General features: G+C 44.1%; 1 protein-coding gene and 1 long non-coding RNA gene across 5 annotated transcripts in view; one reads left to right on the forward strand and one right to left on the reverse strand.

The window, feature by feature from the left end:
* Nucleotides 1-13,488, forward strand: part of EFCC1 (EF-hand and coiled-coil domain containing 1) — a 118,860-nt gene that overhangs the window by 74,935 nt on the left and 30,437 nt on the right. The window lies entirely within an intron of this gene.
* LOC144586713 (uncharacterized) lies at nt 5,380-8,962 on the reverse strand. The gene is made up of 2 exons (XR_013541712.1): nt 8,847-8,962; nt 5,380-7,986 (listed from the first exon to the last, which is right to left on the reverse strand). It is a non-coding gene; the product is annotated as an uncharacterized LOC144586713 (long non-coding RNA).

Here is a 13,488-nt window from a genome sequence, read left to right on the forward strand (position 1 = left end):
TTTGAATTTGGATGGACCCAGAGGCCTAAGTTAAGGTGACCTGTTTGGTGTTAAATACAGAGCAGGAAAGCCATTGTGTAAGCATCTGCTCTGCTCCAGAAGGTTTCCTGGCTCAGGTCCATTTATGCACTCATCGTGAGATTGGCTGTGGGATTTCCCATGGATTGTGGAAGGAAGCCTGCCATAGCAGTCGTGGTCGGGGGACACAGACGTGACAATATCTGAGCAATAGGATGCTGCTCAGTGTCATTATCGTTGATCAGTTTCTCCTCAGTCTACAAACAAGATGATGAAGAGTGGTGAGAGATAGGAAGGGTGTAGTTAGATGAATACTAATACAGTGGTGCCTCGCTTAACGATTGCCTCATTTAGCAATGAATTCGCATAACGATGTGTTTTTTTAGAAAATAATGTGCACCGTATAACGATGTTTCCTATGGGCAATTTTCGCTTAGCGAAGTTTGGGACCATGCTTCGCATATCGAATGCAATTTTAGGTCCCCTGCTTCACTTAACGATGTTTCTTTTTTCAATTAAAAAAGTGTCTTAAAAGGGTCAAAAACGGTTCTAAATGCTTGAATTCGTTAGAGGACCCCTTAAGTCATGTGCAAACCTGATTTGGCTTTGATCTGACTTTTCGTTAATTTATGGTGAATTTTTTTTTCGGCCCATAGGAACCAATGGACCTGTCAAAATCTGACAGCTCCATGCTTTCCTATGGGGGAGAAAACAATTCACCATAAATTAACAAAAGTTCAGATCAAAGCCAAATCAGGTTTGCACACAACTTAGGGGGTCCTCTAACGAACCCAAGCATTTAGAACAGTTGCTGAGTCTTTGTTAATATTTTGTGAATTTTTTCTTCCCCCATAGGAAATAATGGAGCTGTCAGATTTTGACAGCTGTCAAAAGTTGGGGGGAACAAATTCACCATAAATTAACGAAAAGTCAGATCAAAGCCAAATTAACTTTTGCATCCGTTTTAGAGGGTGCAGAAGCTAATCCAAGCATTTAAAACCATTTCTGACCCTTTTATGACACACTTAATTTTGCAAAAATTGACTTTGCAAAAGCCATTGAAATGTATTGAGTCAGCTTCAATACATTCCAATGGAGGAAACATTGTTTCGCTTAGCGATGTTTCCTATGGGTTTTTTCGCTTAACGACAGCAATCTGTTCCAATTGGAACGGATTAACCGGTTTCCAATGCATTCCTATGGGAAATGGTGTTTCGCATAGCGATGGTTTCACATAGCGATGTTTTTTTTGGAACGAATTCACATCGCTATGCGAGGCACCACTGTAATTAAATAATAAGAGATGGCTGGGTGCTTTCACAGGAAATTGCTTCCATGGAAATTTTTGAATATTGAAATCATTCTATTTCAGCCACTATACAATCCACATTCTCACAAGGTCAGGCTCTTGATCACAGGAGTTCTATTACCACCATGTTCAGAGCCTACTTAAGACTTTACCAGCAGTGCATGGAGATCTTTGACGCTGTAGGATATGGTGCTGTTCAGGGCAGGGTTCATATTTACATCCCTTCTGTCATTTTGATCTTTGCACATGGTCAGTTGAACTCCTGAGCACAGCTAAGGTTCTTACACCAAAGAAGATTCACCCCTTTGATTGCCCCATCCTTTTGTGTCACCACTGTTCTCTGCAGTGATTTCTTCCCAAGGGTTGGAGCCCTAATCTTGGGAAGGCATGGAAGAAGGTAAACTCCACGGAAGTAGGGGAGATAAAAACTGTCTCCATGGAAACTTGTTCCCTGTCAGCAGGAGCTCAATAGAGCTTTGGCTAAATTGGAGATTCTGACTGGAGACTCTTGAGTTCTCCACTCTTCAGGCTCCTTTTACTTAGGATTGTTCTGTTATGAGTCTCATTAGTTCACTGGGTTTCTTTCAGGGCCAAGTTATACATTACAGATTGCTCACCATTAAAGGGTAAACATTGTTGGTGTTCCAGATATGGAATATAGGCAATTATGACCACTGTGAAAAGCTTCTTCTGTGTGATCACCAGACGTTTTTCAGCAATCAAGGAATTCTGTCTTTTAAGAATTACAGTATCTGTAACTTATAGTTTGCAGCATAGATTTCCCAGCTAGGTACGAGCTCTGTAGCTCGTAGCTCTGTCATCTCTGTGGCTCCATTCTCATTCTTAAAGAGGAGCAGCCTTTCAAATGAAAGCATTGTGAGTGTGTTTTACATAAGTGTTGGATAGCACAGTGTTTCAGGCATCTGGCTATGGAGCCAGATGTTGGGAGTTCATTTCTCCACTGGGCGTCCTTGACAGGGACGGGACTTGATGATCCGTAGGCTCCCTTCCAGCTCTGCAGTTCTGAGGTGATGATCATCACCATCAACACCATCATTCTGATGCTCAAGGATGAATGGGCTGAACTTCCTTCTGACCCTGAAATGAAGAAAGACAGCCTGAATAGGAATGTACATTTCATGCCCCTGGCTTACTGTTAGAGGGAGATGTCAGGTTTCGAAACAAACACAACATGAAAAATACTAAACAGCATATTAAACCAGAAGCTTCATTTTGCTCAGCCAAAGACTAACGAGCAGTATTATGAGAGACAGCTGACGGAGATCATTCTTGTAGCCTTTGTGGCAGAGAATTATCTTGGAGAAGAAGGCTGTGTTTTATTTCCCTAGCGACCCACGCAGAGTGATTAACTGAAAAACCTGGCACCTCAGCTGTGTGACTAATGGGCAGAAGCCCTCTTCCAAAAGCAGACTGTAAGGAAATCCACGTCTGTAAAGCAGATCGTTATCTCAATCTCTCAGCCTATTTTTCTCTCCCCTGGGAATAAACCCCACGGGCTAGGATTGGAAATAAATGCCTCTGCCTAAGTGTTGTAAGTCTCTTTTCTGCCACAGGCTTCCACTTCTTCTCCTTCATCATCATCATCATCTTCTTTCTGCACCAATGCAACCCTTCCTCTCTGTCTTCTCAACATAAACTCTAGCCCATCTCCCATCTCTTGCCTAGGGTGCATTGGTCCTCTTGGTTTTCTGTGGTGATGGTCCTGGCCTGCCACCTCTGTTGAACATTCTGCTGCCAAGACCATTCACTTATCTTGTTATTCTTACAACCTCACTTTTCTCTTAAAGCTCTGACTCTGGCTTCTTTACAGCTACCGATCGTGCCTAAATTTTTCATTCTTCTAGACCCTCTGTGGTCTCTTCATTGCCCCACTTCTGTATCTGGCCTGACCTTGCCTGTGACCTTCAATTGCTCAACTTCATCATCCATTACTATCTAATGGTGTCGTCTGAAATAACTCTGCTCTTGCTTCCCATTATGCCTGGAAAGGCTTTCCAGAACACCTGTGCAACGTAATATCTCTTATTCAGGATTTTATCTTTTATCTCTTTGTGCTCTTTATAAACAACTAGATACATGAATGGCACTTACTTCTGTATGCATTTTGAAGAATGTAATATTCAGTGTGGTATATTTCTTATTTATTTATTTATTTATTTGAAATATATTTATTCCACCTTTCTCCCTAAAAAGGACCCGAGGCAACTTGCATCATTTAAAATAAAAGCAAATAAAATAAAACAATATTTAAAAGCTACAAACAGTAAATATACAAATATTTTAAAAAGCATTAAACAAGTATTGTACTAAAAATGGTAAATAAAATCCATACTAAAACATTTTAAACAATAGAACACGACAATCCATTCAAAACCTCTCTCAGACCACCAGTCAGTAAGGAAAAGCCTGCCTGAAGAGAAAGGTCTTTGTATAGTGCAGGAGTCCCCAACCCCCGGTCCGTGGCCTGGCGCCGGTCTGTGGGCTTCCTTTAACTGGGCCACGGAAACGGATCTCTGCCCCCCCGCGCACGCATGGGGGCATGTTGTGCGCTCGGAGGGGCGTGTCGCGCTTGTGTGCATGTGCACAAGCGCGACACGCCCACCCGCAAGCGCAGCACACCACCCACTCTCAAAATCTGCCTGGCTTCTAATTTCAGCCCAAAGAGGAGGAACAGCAGCACCTACTTGGCGAGGATGGGGCTTCCTCCCCACCTCGTAGAGGCTGGGTCCCAGCTGCCCCCCCTGAAGCACCCACATGTCCAAAAGGGGAGCACTCTCCATGCCCGGCAGTCTTCTTCCTCAATGGTTTGGTGCCACCAGGGCTTCTGCTTTTAGATCTCTCCCCCCCCCTTCGTGGGTCACCTGGCGAGGCTGCTGCTGTTGCCTTGTCCTCTCTGCAGCTGAGGTGAAGGAGGGGCCCCACTCGCAACCTGGCCACGCACTTCTTCTTCCTTCCACCTGGCGCTCCTCTGCTCCCTGCCCAGACGTGCCGTGGGAGGGGGTGATGCCGAGAGAACAGTCTTCTCATGCACGCTCCCCTGCCCCCCGGTTTCTATTCGCAGCCTGCCACAGAGAGCTTGCGCCCATCCATCCGTCCGTCTTGACGGTCTGTCGCTCATTCCCTCCCTCTTTTCCTTTCCTTTCCTTTTCCTTTCCTGCTGCTGCTTGTTTGCCGCCGCCGCTGGGGCTGAAGAGCCACGGCCAACAAGGAACAAACAAAAAGGAAAGGAATCTTGGTATCTAGTAGAACAGAACAAAACCTATTTTATATTTGTTTCTTCCATGTAGGCAGAACACAACATATTTCAAAATGTATTGTTATTGTCAACCAGTAGTTGAACATCTGTAGCACCAAAGACTGAAAGGGAGCAATTTTCCTTCAGTGTGAGTAGAATTCTTTCTTCAGGCCCCGATGTAGTTTAGTTGTATGTAGGACCCGCCATGTACCATAAAGAGCTCTACCATCCAATACTCCACCATTCCTTTCCATTCCCTAGTACAGTGGTGCCTCGCTTAACGATTGCCTCATTTAGCGATGAATTCACATAACGATGTGTTTTTTTAGAAAATAATATGCACCGCATAACGATGTTTCCTATGGGCGATTTTCGCTTAGCGAAGTTTGGGACCATGCTTCGCATAACGAATGCGATTTTAGGTCCCCTGCTTCACTTAACGATGTTTCTTTTTTCAATTAAAAAAGTGTCTTAGAAGGGTCAAAAACGGTTCTAAATGCTTGGATTCGTTAGAGGACCCCTTAAGTCATGTGCAAACCTGATTTGGCTTTGATCTGACTTTTCGTTAATTTTTTGTGAATTTTTTTTTTTGGCCCATAGGAACCAATGGACCTGTCAAAATCTGACAGCTCCATGCTTTCCTATGGGGGAGAAAACAATTCACCATAAATTAACGAAAGTTCAGATCAAAGCCAAATCAGGTTTGCACACGACTTAGGGGGTCCTCTAACAAACCCAAGAATTTAGAACAGTTGCTGAGTCTTAGTTACTTTTTTGTGAATTTTTTCTTCCCCCATAGGAAATAATGGAGCTGTCAGATTTTGACAGCTGTCAAAAGTTGGGGGGAAAAATTCAGAAAAAATTAACGAAAAGTCAGATCAAAGCCAAATTAACTTTTGCATCCGTTTTAGAGGGTGCAGAAGCTAATCCAAGCATTTAAAACCATTTTTGACCCTTTTATGACACACTTAATTTTGCAAAAATTGACTTTGCAAAGCCATTGAAATGTATTGAGTCAGCTTCAATACATTCCAATGGAAGAAACATTGTTTCGCTTAGCGATGTTTCCTATGGGTTTTTTCGCTTAACAACGGCAATCTGTTCCAATTGGAACGGATTAACCGGTTTCCAATGCATTCCTATGGGAAATGGTGTTTCGCATAGCGATGGTTTCACATAGCGATGTGTTTTTTTGGAACCAATTAACATCGCTATGCGAGGCACCACTGTATATGACTTCTGAATCACCCATCCCCTTCTGCCTAACTAAATGCAGACTGAAAGAGGAAAAAAGGAAATTCAATTTTTAAGCAAGGAACATCTTACTCTAAGATGTCCAATTGAAGAGACAGTGGTCTTCTCATCCCTTTCCTATTAGAGGCTGGATGTCATTGTGGCCATTCTTACCATGCATGCAACAACTCTAAACAATGATATTGTGTTGTATCCAGACCAATAATTGATTATTCTTCCTGCACTGCTTCTTCCATTAATTTTACTTTTTACCTATATGAACAGTGGTAACAATCTGTCACAGATTGCTACAAGAACTATCTCCATCTGCAGCTCTTGGAAACGTCTGTTTAAAATTTATAAGGGTCCAAACATTGGATCTCTATCCTCCAGGATTAAGAGAAAGAGGAGAGCTTTTTTTCTTATGTCCAAATGGGAATGCCACTAGTTTGATGTTTTCTTGATAAATCAGCAATGCTGATCATGTGAGCCCTGTCTCGGTAATTCACCTCTTGTGTGATAAGAGGCAGAATCAGTAGAAAATCAGTATAGTGTCAGACCTGTGATTGTTCTTGTGGATATCCTACATTTGGAGGGGTGGGAGCTGGAACTTTGCTAGTGGCAGTCAAGACTGCTTTTGGGATGAACTGTGGAGCTGCTGAAAAAGAATGCAAAAGAGAAAATGTGGAGGAGACATGTAAACTGTCTGGAAAGCATTTGAGAATTTTTATAGTTAAAATATTCCCCTATGGTCCCTTGTTGACTATTGACACTTTGGAATATACAGTAACACTATGAATTTCTAAAACACTGTCAATTTATTCACATATATTTTAAAGTTCATGAAATTAATATTCAATGTTTGCCTTCACCACTGTTATTTAATCTCTGCCCACCCACTCCTGAAATAAAGAGACAGACACAGGTGTTGGAGTTAACTACGCCACACTTTATTGCTTTTAACCTCCAATCACTCTCATCCTGCAGAGGGGCCTGGGTGTCATGTGGATCCCTGGGGCAGGCTCTAGGGGTATTTCTTACCCCTCTCCAATCCTAAGAGGGTGAGTCCCAAGCCCTTGGTCAGAGCTGTCCCCTGAACAGCTCGTACCCAGCTGGCCACAGACTGGGAAGAAAAACATCCCTATCTGCCATCCATCCAATTGTCTAGAACTAAGACATGCAATTGATGGGACTATACCTTATTCACCCCTCATCCCAGCAAATGAAACACTAGATCCTGGTTGCTGTGATGCTGGTTGCAATAGGACCCCATGTGCTTTTTGGGAGCTCACTGAAACTCACCTTCTCTTCCGCATTACCTGACAGTTTGACCTATTTAAACGTGACTCATACCTAGAATAGCCCTCAGAATCCCATGGGTAAACAGTGTGGGATAGGCAAAAATACATCCACCCACCTTTTATATGCCAATCAGGTGAGATGGACCCAAAATTCCTATCTGGCCCCGAAGCAACCACCTCAGCCACACTGGACCCAGGGCGGGCGGGTTAAACTCAAAGGAAAAAGGGCTGGCTGGGGGCAGAAGGATCTTATAATTGCACCAACATCCAGCCCCAGCACAGCCTCCTGGGAAGCACCAATTGGTGCCTCTGCCTATGTCAGATCAGGAGATGTCTGAAAAATCGTTCCAAGCCAGCGCATGAATCCATGCTGGCAGAGGTATACATTGCCCACCAGCTCCAGAAATACAGAGATGGACTCAAGTGTTGGAGTTAATTAGGAACACATTTAACTGATTTAACCCCTCTATTGAAGGGTGGATTGTGGGGGGGGGCCATGTTATGAATGGTGTGAGGGATTGGTTAGGGCTGTTGGAAGGGATCACCACAGCACAGGAGGGAAGGCAGTAAAACTGGAAAAAATAAACCAAAATTAGGTTTGATCTCTTACCTTCTCAGTGCCTTTAGCTGTATAAGGAGGAAAGGTGGTAAAATGCAAAAAATAAACCAAAATTAGTTTTCATCTCTTACCTTCTCTGTGTCTTTACCTGAATAAGGAGGGAAGGCAGTTAAAATGGAAAAAATGAACAGAAATTGGTTTTGATTCATTACCTGGTAAATGTCTTCACCTGCATAAGGAGGGAAGTTGGTAAAAATGGAAAAAATAAACCAAAATTAGGTTTGATCTCCTACCTGGTCGGTGTCCTGGCCTGTATGAGAAGGGAAGGTAGTAAAAAATAAATATATCTAAATTGAGTTTTGATCCCTTACCTGGTCAGTGCCTAACCATAAGATATGTTGTTTTACCTAGAAGATAGTTATGTGATTTGTATTAACATTTATAAACTATTATATCTTTAAATTTTGAGCAAGTAATTAACACTATGAATATGGAAATAAATACAAGAGAAGCCAACCCAGAAAGAGAACTATTAAGCTGAACAAGTCAATAGATCCTGGCATATTAACATATTAAATGGGTAAATATTTCAGACACAATAATCTTTGGAACACTTCAGACTCGGAAACAATATGTAAAGAGGTCTGTTGTTCATTTCTGAACAACATAAACAAAAACACTTTTTCTAATTATAGTTACTAAGGAAGGAGATTAACCGAATACAATCTAATGAATGCTAGGGATGAAACATACAGATTAATCATGCAGAGCGGGCAAATGTTTCACTACACCCACAGCTCCATCAGAAAGGGAGCACCCAGAAAAGGATCCCCACAAATGCTACTCTTTCCCATCTGTGTGGGAAGTCTGTTATTGAAATCTAGCTTACATCCTAACAAACTCATTTATCTCCATTAAAAAACAACAGCAACCTCTCAAAAGTACCACATCAACTGCCCTGCCAGACTTCACCATCTTAAACCTACACTACCCAGGCAGTGCCTTAATCTAGTTTCCAGAGCTATAGACAAAACAGGAAGCAATCCTGTCCGTTGATACAGAGTACATCTCTATAAACTATGAACCTGAATGGCTGAGAAAGTCCACAGTTAAGCCTAGATGAAAGGTAAATGTAAGTAATTTTGAAAAGCCAAGGTCTCTCTAACTCACTCTGCTCCCAATGGCTGTTGAGGCAGGAAAGCAGCAAGTGGGCAAAGGCCAACTGTCAAGAACTTAGAGCACTGTTGCTCCAGCAATCATGTGACCTCAGAGGTCATGTGACACCTTCTCTCATTATGACCTCAGCAGTATGTCAATAGTTATTTAAATGTCTCTTACACTCAGGCTGCTTGCCAACCAGGCTGCTTGCAAGAGTGAAATAAAAGTTTTGTCCTGTGGATCATAAATACTTCTGAATGGGCTGCTGTCAGGTTGCTTTGTTTTTGTTTTTTTTATAAGCTCATAAATGATAAGTAGTATCTCCAAATGAGCATCCATTAACTATCTTAGTTAATGTCATGGAGCTATTTACCTACTCCTTTTTAGGTCAAGAGTCAAGAATGGAATATTAGAACATGTTGAAGAACTAATTGCCATTCAAAGCACTATTTATGTCACAGAACCCTGGTCCAAATTCAGAAAATGTTAGCACTAAAATAAATCTTTCTTTCTCTTATCCGGTTTTAGGGCACAATCCTAACTAGCCAGGCTGGCCTTAGGCTGGCTGAATCATACTCTCACAATTAAGAGGGAGATGCCTGTCAAAGGAACAGTGTGCTATTTCCCCCAAAATGCAAGTCCTTTCTGCAGCAGCCATGAAACCCATTGCAACACCAGTTTGTACCATAGAAAGCTAGTGCATCTGGTGCAGTCAGAGTGCTGCCATGACATCTGCCTTTCTGTCATTTAAAGATCCACCCACCCCACTGTCTGAGAGAACCACAGGAGGCAGCCAAAGAAAACTTGTGTTTATTGATCTATAGGATGGCCTCACATTATTCCCTCTTCCCCCTGCCCTACCTCATGATTAGTGGCAAGGTTAGTGACTAGAGCTTGTTACATACAGCACTGATGTTACCTGTCTGTCATGGGTTTGGAGGGAAAGTTCCATCCTATGGGGAGTGGAAGGCGGGACATCAGGAGGAGGGGCTGTACTGTATATAAATGTGATGCCTGTGTGGTGAAAGGGAGACACTGAGAGACACTGGGTTGTGACGAAGCAGCAGCTGGGAAGAAGAAGCTGTTGTGGGAGTCTGTGTGTCAGACAGGGTACTTCTGTGTGTCAGAGTACCAACCTGATAGGTTCAGGTGTCTGTTGGTTAGCCAGAACTGATAGGTTCAGGGTCTGTGCTTCAAGTTAAGGGTTCTGGGTGAACCAAACTGTATGCTTGTATGAGTGAGAATAAGCCACGTTACTTTATCCTATTCACCTGATTATTTTATTATCCCTGTGTGTGTATTTAAATAAACCTAATTCTTTTATTGTTTAAAAATCCATCCCTGGTCTGTGTGACTTCTTAAAGGGAATGGTTGGTGGCAGCTTAGTGTAACTGTGTGACATATCCCAGTAGGTCTGGGTTTGTCACATTGATTGGTGTCCAGCGTGTGGGATACGACTGGTCCAGTTGTCCAGCGGTCCAGCAAAGCCTTGGCAAGTGTGCCCAGAGCAAGGGGGGTCTAGTCAGGGACAGTCTGAGGCGCGTAGGTAATCTTCTAGGTGTACCTCACGGGGAGGTGCGCTAGTAGAAGAACGTGCCAACTGGGGAGACTTAGATTAAGGTGCTCTGAGGCAGCCTGGTTTTGGCGGGAAAAAGCTGAGGCAAAACTGCGTAGTAACAGTGATCTAGCTTGCCAGCTGAGAGGCCCAGCAGAGGGGGGTAGGCTCTGACTCGATACTGTTGCAAGTTTAGTGCTGAAGAACAGCAGCAATCTCTAGGGAGAGCTGGTTCTGAGGCAAAAAAAAAAGAAAAAAAGTGGTCGTTTTATTTTGAGGCTTGACTTTTAAAGCAGCCTGTTCTGAGGGGGGGTTATGCCCTTGACTCGAAGCCAAGTAGCAGAAATGAGTGAAGTGAAAGACCCCCAGATTGACCAAGGTTCTGAGGATGAATTTGGCTCAGTGCAGGGTGACAGCACAGGAGAGCAGAACCCAGAACTCAGAAAATTGCTCATAGTCCAACAGCATGAACTGAGGATGAGGCAATTTGAAGTGGAGGAAAAATTAGAGAGAGAGAGAATGGAGAGGGAGGAAAGAATGGAGAGAGAGAGAATGGCGTTTGAATTAAGAAAACTGGAACTGATGAACCAGAACAATAATAACAATAGGGATTCTGAGGGAGGCCAATTGTCTAAGGCTGACCTGAAGAAATTCCCTGTGTACCACAAGGGAGATTGTCCTGAGGTGTTCTTTTCCTTAGTGGAAAGAGCGTTTGTGGACTTCTCAGTGAGGGAAACTGAGAAGATGACCATCATGCGATCTTTAATCAGTGGTAGCCTGGCTGAGGTTTATGCCGAGATGCCTGAGGAACTGATGAAAGATTTTGCAGAGTTTAAAAAACTGGTGTTTGCCAGACATGGGATAAATGCAGAGCAGCTGAGACAAAGATTCAGGTCCCTCACCAAGAAACCAGAACAAACTTTTACCCAAGTGGGGGCCCAATTGGTGAGGCTGCTTGAGAAATGGCTATCGCAGGAAGGGACAGAGACCTATGAGCAGCTTAAAGACTTGATAGCACTGGAACAGTTCTATTCAGTCCTGCATGGGGAATTGAAATTCCAGGTGAGGGAAAGGAAACCGAAATCTGTGGCAGCAGCCGCAGAGATCGCAGATTTTATTTCCCAAATAAGAAAGCCCTTGGGTGAGGGGAAATCTGTAGGTAAACCCAAAGAAACCTACAGCAAGTACTCTCAGGGACCAGGGAAAAGCCAGCAAGGGGGAGGGGCCCATGGTGAAGGGAAGCCCTCAGACATGAAACTAAGACCTCAGATTTTGGAGGGAAAACCAAAACAAGATGAGAGAGAATCAAAATACACCAGAAAATGTTATTTCTGTCAGGGAAAGGGTCATCTAATCTCAGATTGTGAGAAATTAAAGCAGCTAAAAGGAATGGTGCCTCAGGAGTCTAGTGGGACCAAGCCAAAAGCTGTGTTCTGTGTCCAGAAAGAGCAAGGCTCAGTGTCACTGAGGGAGCCTGTTGCCATGGCTACTCAGTCTGGAACAGCTACCTATGCTGATCAGGCTGAGGAAAATGGTCCTCTTATAGAGGTAAAGCGCTGCTTGCTGGTGAAAACAGATTCTCAGTTGTTTGAGACAGCCGGGGTGGACGTGGGAATACTTGACCGTCAGTATAGGGGGCTGCGGGACACTTGTTCCCAGGTAACCCTGTGCCATCCAGATATTATTCCCAGGGAGTTTATAATCCCAAATGAGAGCATAAAGGTGGCAGGGATTGAGGGGCAGGTAATCTCTCTGCCAGTAGCAGAGGTACCTGTCAACTTTCAAGGCTGGAGGGGAGATTGGCGGCTAGCGATTTTATCGACTCTGCCAGCAGCCGTGCTCGTGGGAAATGACCTGGCTGAACATGTGAAACGGGTGCTAGTGATTACACGCTCACAAGCCACCACAGGGACAGTTCAGGGGGGTAATGATGAGCCAGAGACGGAAGCAGAGGGGAGTTCAGAAGCTGTGGTGGAAACCTTAACCACAGACAGCAGATTTGGACAGGAGCAAAAGGCAGACGCCACTCTCCAAAAGTGTTTTGAACAGGTGACTGACGCCCAGCTAACACCTGAAACCCCAGTGAGATTTCTGGAGGAAAAGGGGATTTTATATAGAGAGACCCTGAGGAATACCTCAAAAGGGGGAGATGGGATCAGAAGTCAGCTGGTGGTACCTGAAAAGTATCGCCCCATGATCTTACAAAGGGGGCACTCTGACATGTTTGCTGCACACTTAGGGGTGAACAAAACACAGCAGAGAATCACCCAGGATGACCCACAAGACGTTGTGACATACATAGACCCCTTGATGAGTGACCTAAAGAGAAATCTAGAGCTGGCAGCAGAAAACCTGCAAGCTCAGAAGGTCAGACAGAAAACATGGTATGACCACAAAGCTAGGGAGAGGCACTTTGACCCAGGGGAGGAAGTGCTTTGGCTTAGGCCCTGCAGAGAGAACAAACTGCAGCTCAAATGGGCAGGACCATATAGGGTCATTTCCAAGATGTCAGACCTGAACTACCTAATAGAGCAGGAGGAGAACCAAGCAAGGAGGGTGGTTCATGTAAATGCCCTAAAACCCTACTACAGAGGGGAACAGAGGGTTTTATTCGCGATAAAAGCAGCTGAGAGTGAGGAAGCTGAATTACCCTTCTGGGAGGGTAGAGGGGAAGTAAAATACAACCCAGAGGAGGTAAAGATCAGTCCTGCACTCACCCAAGACCAGCAGCAAGAACTAAAAATGCTGCTTAGTAAATATCAACAGGTGTTTTCCAACAAGCCGGGGATAGTGAAGGGAGTGATGCATCGGATCCACACAGGGGATGCACCCCCGCAGGCAGTATCCCCATACCGAGTAACGGGACCCTATAGGGACAAGGTGCGGAAGGAGCTGGACGAGATGCTGAGGGAGAACATAATCGTCCCCTCTTCTAGTCCTTGGTCCTCTCCGATAGTCCTTGTGGACAAGCCTGATGGGAGCATTAGGTTTTGTGTCGATTACAGGAAATTAAACCGTGTAACCACTCCTGATGCCTACCCAATGCCCAGGCTAGACAACCTGATTGAAACCATAGGGGGTTGTCGGTTCATCTCATCA

This window comes from Pogona vitticeps, chromosome 2, assembly GCF_051106095.1.
Source record: "Pogona vitticeps strain Pit_001003342236 chromosome 2, PviZW2.1, whole genome shotgun sequence".
Classification (NCBI taxonomy): domain Eukaryota; kingdom Metazoa; phylum Chordata; class Lepidosauria; order Squamata; family Agamidae; genus Pogona; species Pogona vitticeps.